This window comes from Pan troglodytes, chromosome 2 (assembly GCF_028858775.2).
Source record: "Pan troglodytes isolate AG18354 chromosome 2, NHGRI_mPanTro3-v2.0_pri, whole genome shotgun sequence".
In the NCBI taxonomy this organism is placed as follows: Eukaryota; Metazoa; Chordata; class Mammalia; order Primates; family Hominidae; genus Pan; species Pan troglodytes.
In genome coordinates this window covers 111,644,161-111,657,190 of record NC_086015.1, presented here as the reverse complement: position 1 = coordinate 111,657,190, position 13,030 = coordinate 111,644,161, and the positions used below count along the sequence as shown (strand labels likewise).

Below are 13,030 nucleotides of genomic sequence, written 5' to 3'. Positions count from 1 at the left end.
ATAAAATACCAATTAATGTAAGGTTTTAAGAACCAATGAAGTATATCATAATTTGGTGGTTCACAAGTAAAAGAACTATAGAATGCATAACTTCTAAAGAGGTAGGGGGAGAAACAGAATTACAAATTTGCAGCAAGGCCCAGAAAGAAGGAAAATTTTAGAGCATATAAAAGCCCTAGAATAGATGAGATGAATAGAAAGCACGGAGTAAGTCAGACACAAAATAACTCCTACTGTATGATTTGAATTACCTGACATTCTGAAAACAGGCAAAACTTAACTGTACTGTTTAAGGATGCACACCTAGGTATAACACTAAAGAAAAGCAAGGACAGGATTACCATAGAAGCTAGAAGCTAGAAAGTGTTTTCCTTTGACAGAGACAGAGAAGGTAGTGACTTGGAGGGGACATGAAGGAGCCTTGTGAAAGCCTAGGAGTGCTTGATTGCCTGGCAAACCAGGTGGTTATCTTGTGGGCTTTTGTTTTGTGTTGATTCATTTAGCTATGTTTTGTGCACTTCTCTGTATTTATTCTATTTTCACAAAAATATTAAAAGTATAAGGAAGATCTAAATGTGCTGATATAGTCAAATCTTCAGAAATGTACAGTTAATAAAATAAGGCATGGAACAGCAAAAATGCTCTTGTTACATGAAAAAAGCTTACATATTCATATATATGCTTGTATTCACATAAATAATTTCTCAAAACGTATGTAATAATAAATTTAATCTAGTCCACTGCCTCTGAGAGGGGAGACTAGGACTCTGGTATTTATGAGAAGAAGGGGCTAATTTTTATCTGTATGCTTTTACTGTGAAAATAACCTTTGAATTACATTTAATAATAAATAGATTCACCAACCTGTGAATTAACTATTAAGACAAAGTAGGGTTACCATTTGATGAAATCATTGTTTTCTAACAAAGGAGTGCATTTTGAAATCTTAAGTCTGGCATTTTTAACCAAAAATTGTAAATCACTGCTAAATTTGTTCAAAAGATGGGTTGAATTTTCACAAGCAATAAGAAAAGAAAAGTGGCTTTTATTTTAAATGGATACCTATGAAGTGATTATCTTTCAATTTCCCTTACATAAGTGGAGTGGAGATAGGTATAGATAATTCATTTTCATTTCAGTTCCCTTCTAGAACATTGTGATGTTTTCCATCTGCATTACAATGGAGCACTACTAAAGAATGGAAGCAAATTTAGGGTAAACCAAATGGCTAAATGTGAGAATCTGCCACAAATCATGAAATTGTCCTTTAGGCTTTTAGTTATATGAACAAGTAGTTTAGACCAGAATCCAATAATATGAATAATCTCAGTTGTCAAAGCAATTAGAACATAGTATGGATTTCAGGGAAATCCATTTACTAAATAAATGAGAAAAGCACCCATTGTTGACAAGGTGTGAAGAAATGAGCCCACTCAGGATTTCTGGGTAAAGACAGCAGCTTAAATACTTGTTTATAATTTTGTTTCTTATCTCCTTAACTCAATAAAAATTTAGGGAAGGGATTTTTCTTTTCAAATTTTAAAAATATTTATGGGTACACAGTAGGTATATATATTTATGGGGTACATGAGAAGTTTTGATACAGGCATGCATGTGAAATAAGCACATCATGGAGAATAGGGGTATCCATCCCCTCAAGCAATTATCCTTTGAGTTAAAAACAATCCAATTATACTCTTTCAGTTACTTAAAATTGTACAATTAAGTTATTGACTATAGCCGCCCTGTTGTGTTATCAAATAGTGGGTCTTATTCATTCTTTCTATTCCATTAACCATCCCCACCTCACTGCCCCCCAACCACAGACCCCCCCACTATGGGAAGGATTGTTTTTGTTTTTTAAGAAATGGATAAAGCAGAAAAAGAGGTGAGGTCAAAACAAACAAACAAACAAGTCAGCAAAAATTTGGAAACTAGAGAAAAATGGGCAAGTAGTAACTGACTTAGTAGACCCAAGAAAATGAATCTGTAGTTAATTGGAAAATGTGAAAGTCCACCAACTTGTACCATATAGTACTCAAAAGACATAGGAACTGCTTTGGAACTGGTAATGGAAAAAAAAAGAAAAAGACTAAGATAAGAAAACCTCATAGGAAAGCTATTTCTTACAGCCATCCAATGCAGGTGGGATGAACCCCTCCCAATTAATAGGTGAGACGTCCTGACTGATGACGCCATGTACACACCAAGAGGTGAGAACACATTGTATTACATCATGGAACTTTCTAAACATAGTGGGACAACACCCAGGCTAGTCTGGAATGAGCTTGAGAACATTTCGAAAGCAAGAATGAGAATAAGTAGACTTGGTTTTTATCATAGGTAGGGGGTTGGATGAGGGAAAATCCACTCCCCCACATAGGTTGAACTTTCTGCTGTGTCCAGGGGGCAGCACCAGCTTTCTTACCAACTTGCTCAAATATGGGGCAGAAGAGGAAGGAGGAGGTGGGCATGAAAGCTCTCAGCAGTCAAAGATAAAAATGGAGTCAGACTCTATTAAACGATTTAAGAAGTTAAACCCCCTAGATTCTCTCCTGCACTCCACTTTACTGAACAATTGCCCCTTTCTTTGGAGAAATCCATGGAGAAACAAAGCATAATAATGTCTGAATTGATGGTCCAGGCACAGATTAGAGTTAAGGTAGAGGTTAAGACTAATTTATCAAACAGATATCTAATGCTGAACACAGAGACCCAGCCTGTATCACCCTCCAGTGACTTCCACCTGAGAGGCATGGCCCACAGTCCGAGCTCTTAGAGCCTCCAATAAGCTTCCCTCGTTCTTAATGTTAAGCAGACATTGAGGGATTACCAGATAACCTGAGGAAAGCTGTCACAGAAGACAGAAATAAATGAAACCAACCTCCCTTACAAAAAGACATCCTGGAGTAAATAAAAATATGCAAGCAAGCGAGGGTGAAAATCAACAAAAACAAATGAAATAAAACTATAACATCTTCAGAGAGATAAGAAAAAGTTACATTCATAAAAAAGGAACAGAATGGCATAAGAAATTAACAGAAAAGACATCTTGGAATTGAGAACATAAGAGCAGAAGTCATTAACAGGGTTAGAAAATAAAGTAGAGACTGTCTCCTAGACAGTAAATAGACACAGAGGCAGAAAATAAGCAAAAAAGATTTTGAAAATCAGGTGACAACTCTAAAAAATCTAGAGAAAAAGAGAAAACAGGAAACAGGGTAGAAAACAAAAGTATTTAAGAAAATTTTCCAGAATAATAAATGAATTGCTATTACTGAAAAAAAGCTTACTGAATAAAAGTGGTGGATGAAAGCATTCACACAAAGATACTCCATTTTGAAATTTCAGAAAACAAGGGAAAAAGAAGAGTCCATCAACTTCCAGGAGAAAAAAGCTAATAGAAAGGGCCAGGAATCATAGTGGCTTCAGACTTTGCAACAGCATGACTTGCCAGCAAAAAGAAAACGCAACCACATCCAGAATTCTAAAGAAAAATTACTTGTAACTTGCAAGTATGGTCAAACTCCCAAACGGGAGGGCAGAATGACATTTTCAGACATGCACTATCTCAAAAACAAAATAAATGTATTACCCATCCTCTCTTTTCAAGAAGCTATGGGAAAATGTGCTCCACCAAAATAAGAGTATAAACCAATAAAGACGACGACGTGATACAGAAAATTAGTTCAAAATAGAAGAGGAGTCAAGGGATTCCTAGGAGGATGGTGAACAGACATTCCAAAATGCTAGCTGGAATCTGGACCAGACTGGAGAGGAGTGAGTCTAAATGGACATGCCTCTGCCTGTTAGAACCATGATCCCCACTGCTTTGGCACAGTCTTTTTTTTTTTTTTTTTTTTTTTTAAACACCTGGAGAAATGTTCTGGTGAGACTGGCCCGGATACGAATCTAGTGATCTTGACAATTTGCTAATAAATTCCTTATTCTTTCTTCCAGGTCCTGCTGCCTAAATCAACTGTGGACATTTATTCATTCTGCCAAAGTGTTCTGTTATCACTGACTTCTGCGAGCTGGAACAAGCTTAGCAGCAAGAAACCCAGGGTAATTCATGCCACTCCCACTGATCACGTGGTTAGTACCTGCTTTGCATTACAGTCCTTGCAAATGTATGGACTATGGTGAGCTTCATGGTCTCTCCCTCTGAATATACCAGAAAGCCCCCTTATAAAGTCCCAGGATGCAGAAGACTGCAAGTTCATCTTGTCCTAGACAACTTTACCTAACAGTGGTGACCATACCCTCCTCACACAACTAGCTTTGTATTTGCCGCCCACATTTAAAAAATCTATATAATATTTAGGACTACAAATAGTTATATATACACACACACTCTATCATTTAACTATGAAAACTATGAAGAAAACCAAGGGAATGCATAACCCTAAATTCTAGATGATTTACCTGTGAAGAGGGGAGGCATGAAGAAGTATGATGAGAATCAGCAAATGCAGGAGGATTCTATTAGGTTGGTGCAAAAGTAATCGTGGTCTTTGCCATTAAAAGTCATGACAAAAACCGCAATTGCTTTTGCACCAACTTAATAAATTCTATTTCATAACCTTGGTGGAGGATTCAAGGGTTAGGTTTTTTTCTGTTGTTCTTTGGACTGTACATTTTACACATAATTTCACATGCAGAAAATAAAAGGAAAAGAAATAAGCCTACTCATATAGAAATGGTTCAAGTGTAAATTGGAACAAACTTCCTGGCTGACTTCTTGGCAACAAATATCAAAAACCTTAAAATTGGCCATGCTTTTTAAGCCAATAATTCTTCTAGGAAATAGTCTATGAAAAGTTGGACACTGCAAAGTATACAGATTTGCTAAATCAGAAACAGTGAAAACTTAGGAGCCCAAAATAACCTATCTTGCAGAATTTATTAAAATAAGTGGGATATTCATGCAATTGACCATTATGCAGTCATGACATGCTGTTGTTTACTGTCATGGGTAAAGTTGACATTATACTGAAATTTACTTCAAATATGCATAGGCTATGTGATATGTACATGCATGCACGGGGTGAATCTGCTCCACAGGGATGGTTAGTTGATATCTGAAGAATCCTATTCAGAGCAAGCACTCCACAAATCTGTGCTTTAGAAGCAGCTATTGCAAGTGCTTCAATGAGAACTAACTCCATCAGTATCGGGTTTGCTAACTAGCAAAAGAGATACTCAAAATATTTTATTGTTGGAAAAATGTACAAGCACATCTGCTCTTGCATTAATAGGAGTATGATAGAAACCGCAAGAGCAGTTAGCACTAGAATATTTTAGTGTCTGCCTCTAGTAAACTTGTCATGAAAGGAACTTCAAGTACCTAAAAGAAACGAGCTTGGCACATCACCAAGTTTTGCAAGACCAGGTTTTGTGACTCTTTATGGTCACTTGCTAAATGTGTGTGTGTGTATTATTTTGGGTTCTTCAGAGAAGCAGATGCCAAGACAGAATTATTGCAGAAGATTTATTGGTAGAATATTCAAGAAGGACAAGGAGAAGGAGCTGAAGAAGGCAAGAAGAAGCTTAAGACCATAATAAAGTTCTAACACTTGAAAAGAGTCAAGGAAGGAAGGAAGATCAAGTGGGAAGAGTCTCAGATTAGAGTGGGGTTCCAAGAAAGCTTCAGCTTGACCAATGGAGAAGTTGTATGCCAAAGTCATATGACTCTATTTTCCTTCTTTAAGTCAAGTACATGATGTGGTGTGAGAAAAAAAAAAAAGTATTTTACTAGCTATCACTATGGTTTCTTTTAGGGTCTTTGCCTCTTTCCCACCCAGGCCCTCATATTCTGAACTATCTCATCAAGGCATGTTCCTAAGGTACCATAAATAAGAAATAAACAGGAATTTCGGATGTGGGAAGGAGAGAAGAGAGAAGGAACAGAGAAAGAGCATAGGAACAAGGTAGTCAGTGGCCAAAGAACTTAGAGCTGCCTTGTGAGTGATATTGTATGTGTTTGGGGAGAATGGAGCTATTTGCGAAGTGGAGAAAAGGAAATAGCTACAAAATGAAAGAAATGAGATGTCATAACCAATGTTGACAAAGAGACAAAGATAAATATGAATCTCTGGGGAATTCCAGGAATCTTGGAGAATGCACTTCCATATGGTGTAGGATGGAAGTAAAGCCGATCTAAAGTAGGTTGTAAGAAGCAGGATCAACACAACTTACAGCTTAAAGACAGACACAGGCAAAATATATGTGGGTAGGAAAATATTTGACAGCATGAGTAAAATGTTAGTATTGTTTCTTTACATGATAGAGTTGTGATTTTTTTTTCTTCTCCATTTTCTAATTTTTCCTCAATGAACATGAATTAGTATAATACGAAGAAAAAGACGTTGGGGGAAAAGGAAAATAATTTGGGTGATTGTTTATTTCCAGGAATTAGACTGAGCATTAGCTAAGTGCAGGCATTGTTTTCAGCATAGTTTCCAACATAACTGGTGAATTATAAGAGAACTCCATAGAGAAGGTCAGTTTACCCTGTAACCCATGGATGGATGCACTTTGCAGCTAATGCATCCTGGTAGACATATTTAGGAGACCATGTTTGTCAAAGTGGAATTTTTAGTTAGGATTTTATCCATGGCCATTGATGATGACTGGCTATACCCTCCATGAAAAGTTATTGTCTAGAACCATTCTATTCTGCTTTATACTGAGGTCTGAAGAAAAATATTGCTCCATAAGGACCAAATTCAAAATTGGCTATAGTCAAAGCTAATACTGAATTTTTTTTTTTTTTTTTTGAGATGGAGTCTCACTCTGTCACCCAGGCTGGAGTGCAGTGGCATGATCTCAGCTCACTGCAACCTCAGCCTCCTTGGTTCAAGTGATTCTCCTGCCTCAGCCTCCTGAGTAGCTGGGATTACAGGCATGTGCCACCACGCCTGACTAATTTTTTATTTTTAGTACAGACAGGGTTTCTGCATGTTGGTGAGGCTGGTCTCGAATTCCCGACCTCAGGTGATCTGCCTGCCTCAGCCTCCCAAGGTGCTGGGATTATAGGTGTGAGCCACCATGCCCGACAATATTTTCTTTAATAAGTAATCTCCCAGGCTGGGCGCGATGGCTCACGCCTGTAATTCCAGCACTTTGGGAGGCTGAGGCGGGAGGATCACAAGGTCAGGAGTTCAAGGCCAGCCTGACCAACATGGTGAAACCTTGTCTCTACTAAAAATACAAAAATTAGCCAGCTGTGGTGGTGCGTGCCTGTGATCCCAGCTACTTGGGAGGCTGAGGCAGAAGAATCGCTTGAACCTAGGAGGCAGAGGTTGCAGTGAGCCAAGAACGTGCCACTGCACTCCAGCCTGGGCAACAGAGTGAGACTCCATCTCAAAAAAAAAAAAAAAAAGAAGTAATCTCCCTACTATCCTAGGCTACCTCACCCTCTTACAGATTTGATTAATCAGGATTCTATTAGTAAACTTACATCCTGCCTATGTAAAATAATAAAGTACCAACCTCAAGGGCTGGGACATCTAGATGTTCCCTTCTTCCCTCACTGCTGCTCACTCCTCCACTTGCCTGCTTAATTTCTAAAGCCTACATAGCCATCTTTAATCAGCAACAGCTGGGACTTTAGACCACCCTACTAGAGGATAGTGAAGAATGTGTCTATACTTTTAAAAAATCCTGGTTAGGAATGTCACAGAGATCCTAGTTGCACACCGTATATCCACTTCTACAGATTCGTTAAACTCTACCCTTGGATTAAGCTGGATCACAGGAAGAATATGTGCTGTCACTGGCCACAGTGTCTTTCTATAAAGACAAAAGGCTCCCCTTCTTCCAGGTAGACCCTGCCTCCTACCACGGCACATGATTTGGTGAGAGGAACCAGGACTGGATTGCAATTTCTATTTACCCCATGAGCCTAGTACACTGTTCAATCTGGATAACTGTCCACAACAGCCATGATTTTTGTGCTTAGAAGACATTAACTTATTCCCATGAAGAAATCCTGTCACTAAGTCATGCTTCACCTCTAAACTTTTTCTATCCTCCTATCTCTCCAGCCATATTTATTGAGGGTCTTAGTGGACCAATGTTCACAGCTTTTTGGATTTCATGGACCAGTTAAATTCCTAAAGAAAATGGTTTTCGTGAACTGACATAGGGTTGCCAAATTTTATTTGGAAAAAAAATAGGGCCTAAAGCGTGCGATTTAGTAAGCATAGTAATTTCAAAATAAAAGCCAATATTTCTGGAGAAATAAAAGCTGTTTACCTAAATCCACATTTTTTCTTTGATAAAGTAAAGCTTAATCAGTGCATTGGGATGTGGTTGACCTAGCTGTAACTGTCTCCCTTTCCAGCATCCTCTGGGCCCTTCTTTTCCAAGGTACACCAGTTGTCTGCAGGTTCTCCAGCCTACCCCATCACTTCTCTTGGTCTCTGAACCTGGGTGATGCCTTTTAATCTTTCAGGTCTTAGACTGGGGAGTCAAGGAAGGATTCTAAGCCAGAGACATTTAAGCAAATTTAGGAACTCTTACTTTTCCATAAATGATACAAAAGCTAAGCACAATTAGTTATATATCAATAGATTTAATATTTATCATGCCTACTATACTGTGAGCTTCATGAGAATAGCATTCATGTCTATGTAGTTTTGCCTCTGGCACCTGACCCAGTATCTGGCCACCTTAGTACTTGTTTTTAACCAGAGGAACTTCTTCCCTTCTTTCTGAATATTAAAGATTTTATAATTTGTTTCTCACCTTGCCCTGTTTCCAAGAATCTTAGACACAGGATTATACTTTATCACAGCAACTGTGTTGACTTTTCCGGCTGGAATATTTACTCTTTCCTCTTTCATCTTTTTTTTTCATTTTTTTTTTTTTACTGTTTGTCATAAGCTGTTCTAAGCTGTTTCAAATTTCAGAAACATGTAGGGTGTAAATAAATAAATAAAAGCCTTATAATGCAATAGCTCACCTGTTCCTGAAATAAAATGCTGACATTTCAAATGTTCCTTATTGTAAAGGTTAGATGACTAAATATATTCCTCTTCTGCTACCTTAGATTACCCAAATAAACATCCAGCACATATAAACCACACAAATAGACCAGGCTTGTGAAGGAGGTAGCTTTAAGGGCCAGGTAGATGTTTGAAAAATCAAGATAAAACAAAACGCAAGGTATAGCATTCTAGTTTAAAAACAAACGAACAACCATAAGAAAACTACCACATATACTTCTATTTATGCTTATTATATGCCCTTTTAAAATACCAAGAGAAGCCAGCTGCCAGCTGGGGTGCTTTCCAAAAATTTTGAACAAGCATCACGACTCTATTCTCCCATGAGGCTTATATAGGTCTGCTCTTAACATTCTAAATGGATTAGAGTAGCTATCTCTAGTTTGGTAAATAATACTTAAAACTCGGCCAAACATCAATCAAGCTTCAAATTCTGATTATTTTCTAATAAAGAGGATTTAGCACAAAATATACAGAAGGCAACATATCCTAATTGGCTTAATGACGCCTTTAAGACATATATCACATGCAATGATAGGGTAGTTGCTCTGAGAAAGTATACTGACATGGATCCTGGACACACGTTTAAGCTATAAGAGACTGTAATTCCCATTCTATGGAATAGGAGCCATCTTGGTCATATCTGAGGGTTCTCTGATAGCTGAAGTTCTTGTCTCCAAAGCTGCAAGTCTCAATCAGCATGCACAGCACTTTTATGGAATATCCAGGGCTCAGCTCTGAACTCAAGGCTCTTCTAAGGGCAGAGAGGCAAGAGGATGCACCCCTGGCACACACTTGCTGAGCCCCCTTGAATTTAATTCCACAGGGTGAGAGCCTCTGATAAAATGCTTAACGTGGGTACAAAAGCACCATTTCCCACCCATCTGGGAAAATAAGGGTGTTTGTTCTTCTGAAGAGCTGAAAATAAATTTTGGCCTGGAGCTTGATATCTTGCTTAGTAGGACAGCAAACTTTCTATTCAGATAAGTAGGGGAAAAAATCCCAATTCAGAGTGGCAGGCTTCTTTGACAGTGGTGACACCTGAGCCTTGGGGTCAACCCAGTGGGTGTTTCAGCAGGAAGCAGTGAGAGCATGGGCTCTGGAGTCAGGCTTGGCTGTGACTTATAGCTCCAAAATTTACAAGTGAGATGACTTATAATATGATAATCTTTAAACTGTTTCCTTCCTTGTGAAATGGAGGTTCAAGGTGGCAGTGGATAAAAATAATGTATTTCATCCTCACATCAATCGATGAAGTAAAATGTCTGGCTCTATAATAGGTACACAAATATTCGTTCACAGCCTACCGCCCTCTCCTCACCTTCCCGTCTTCTCAGCTTTCCTTTTGACCGGGGAGGTTGCAGGTGACATGGAGAGAGGAGCCATGGTGTGGCCAGGCCCAGCCTCAAGGCATCTGGGGTCAGGAAAACCCCTCCCCATCCCTGCCAATCTTCCTCACTGCCCAACAATATTCTTATCCTATTTAAAAATTGGGAAGCAATGAATTTCAATAACTTCAAGAAAAGATTCAAAAGGGGAAGGAATCCACAAAATGGAAAAAAAGGCCAGCCTAAGGATGTAGGAGTAGGAAAAGTTTTTTTTTTTTTTTTTTTTTTTTAAGAGACAGTATAGGGCCATGGATTTGCTTTGCTCCTGCTGACAAGATTAAGTGCTCACAAGAATATGGAATGCAGTGCTACAGTTGTTCCCCCAATCTCCTCCATCTCTTTCTCCTTTGACCTCTTTCTCTGTATCAAGTATTCATAGGCACAAATCTTAGTACAACAGATTGCCAGCTTGCTAGTGTTTGTGTGCACAAAGATAAAAAAAAAAATCAATCTGAACTCCACACAGCAGAAGTAAAGGTATATACAATTATGCGACATCACGGTGTGTACTAGAGTTAATGCTAGGAATGATGGAACTCAGAAGAGAAAGTGATACCTCCTCTGTGAATTGATCATAGTCCCCAAAGATAATTAAATAGTGCATTTTAAATTAAGAAGGACTTAGTTGGGGTCTGGAGACAAAAAGGAGGGGTCTGATGAAGTCATCATAACCCTGAAAGATGTATGCTCGGAGTTCAGTTCCTGAACATTCTTAGCTTCGATTTCCACGCTAGTAAGTTAGGACTGACTTGCCCAAGGTCACAGAGGTTAATGTCTATGTGGCAAAGAGTCAAACCTTACTCCATATCCAGTCTTTTCACTACCCCATGGATATAACTACAGGTAGGGTCCATACAGGACACCTGTTGTGCAGGACTTCAACCTACTTAGTCCACCTCTAACTCCAGCCACATTGTAGCAGTCAGTTCTGTGAAGGTTTTAACCAGGCAGCTACAGGGGCAGTCAGTGGCATTTTGCCTTGGTGCTGCATCACTGCCCAAAGAGCTCTGAAGCAGAGATTGAGAGCACCACAGGAATCCTCTCAGCGCCCCCACAACACATGCACACACAACCCAGAAAGAGAGGAGGTAATATCCGTGGGGGCCCTGGAGAGGATGAATAAATGCTCCCACTCCTTGCCCTTGTTGAATGGTTCTGAAACATATTTACTAATGTTCTCCAGAAAATCCCCCAGGATTAAGCATAGTTCCCAATGGTTGGGATCCAATCAGTAACACATCTGTGTTGACCTTCCCTCACTGCTGGTTTCACTCCCCCGAATCACAATCCTGCTCGTGGGTACAAGACTACCCACACCAGCCTTTTTCCAAAATAAAGAATTGTGCATGACTCAAGCCTGAGAAAAACTGTCTTTATATAATTATCTCACAGAATATATATTTCTAGTCTTAGAACAGACTTGCATTTCTAACTACCCCACAGGTATTGATACTCTTGAAAACTCTTGGAATGCCATATTACACTGGTCAGAAGTACAGTATCGTCCTTTTGCCATGAAAACTAGCCTCTCCAGACCTTAATTTTGGCAAGGCACCACTTTTCTCCTTAATTTCAAAATGTTGAGTCCTCCCACAACTGTTCGTTCCTCAAGAATGTTCAGCTGTTGTGTTTTTTTAGTTTCATCATCACTACATTGAAGCTCTGTTCACAACCTCCATTTTACCATCTCACCAGATTAAACAGATTTTCTCCATTCCCTCTGTAAAATATACTCTTAGTTCAGGTTCCCTTGAGGCAGAGCCAGAAATGGTGATTATCATGCAGTGGAATTACTGAGGGTGAGCTTTCAGGAGAAAATTGTAAGGAATGAAGGAAGTAGGACAGAGAAAGGGAAGAAGCCAAGCAAAAAATGAGCTTGGCTGAGGTCTGGTCTCTATCTCATAGCATCAGGAGCACTGGAACCTGAGTGGCACCACAGACTTGCTCACCCTTGCTGCAAGGGGCCAGCTTGTCCTCAAATCAGCCTGTCGTTGGGCATGGGCCACCCCCGGGGAAACATCATAGCTTCCCAGGCATCTCTGGGCAAAGGTAAATCTCTGGAAAAGAGCGCATACAAAGGCCATTAGCAGCCAGCACTCACAGCAGCTGGAGTTTGGGTGCACCTGCCTAGAAAAGGGGATCTGGGCAGGACATCAACAGGCCCTACTGTTCATACTTTTCCCTGTCCCTTGACATAGCTAGTAGTCTGCAAGGTCCAGCCAGGGAGCAGAAACACCACAGGTTTTTGATAAAGAAGAAATTTATTATCTTACAGAAAATTGGCCACATGGGTGATGACTGGGAAGCAATAGGGGTGAGTGAGGCAATCCAGAAATTAGCAGTAACAAGAAGCTGCTATAACCCATAAGGCTGGAGGGATAACAGAAGAAGGAACTGGTGAGAGTCTGGACCGTCTGGGGGGATTTAGAGCCACTAAGAGGATGCAGAAGAGAGGCAGCCTCTGGCAGGACACCTCAGGAAGTAAGAATGGTGAATGGGGGGAACGTGGCTTCTTCCCTCCCCTCTCCTCCAGCCCTCCCGTTTTCCGCCTGTGCCTGCCATTGGCTGGACAAACACAGAAGCCAGAGGGAAAGGCAGTCTGGGAAATGTGGTTTCTTGCAATGTGGCACA

The 13,030-nt window shown here is 39.7% G+C and overlaps 1 protein-coding gene across 16 annotated transcripts in view; it reads right to left on the bottom strand.

Annotated features, from left to right (window-relative positions):
• The window catches only part of HHLA2 (HHLA2 member of B7 family), a 159,856-nt gene that overhangs the window by 64,408 nt on the left and 82,418 nt on the right, over positions 1-13,030 (bottom strand). The window lies entirely within an intron of this gene.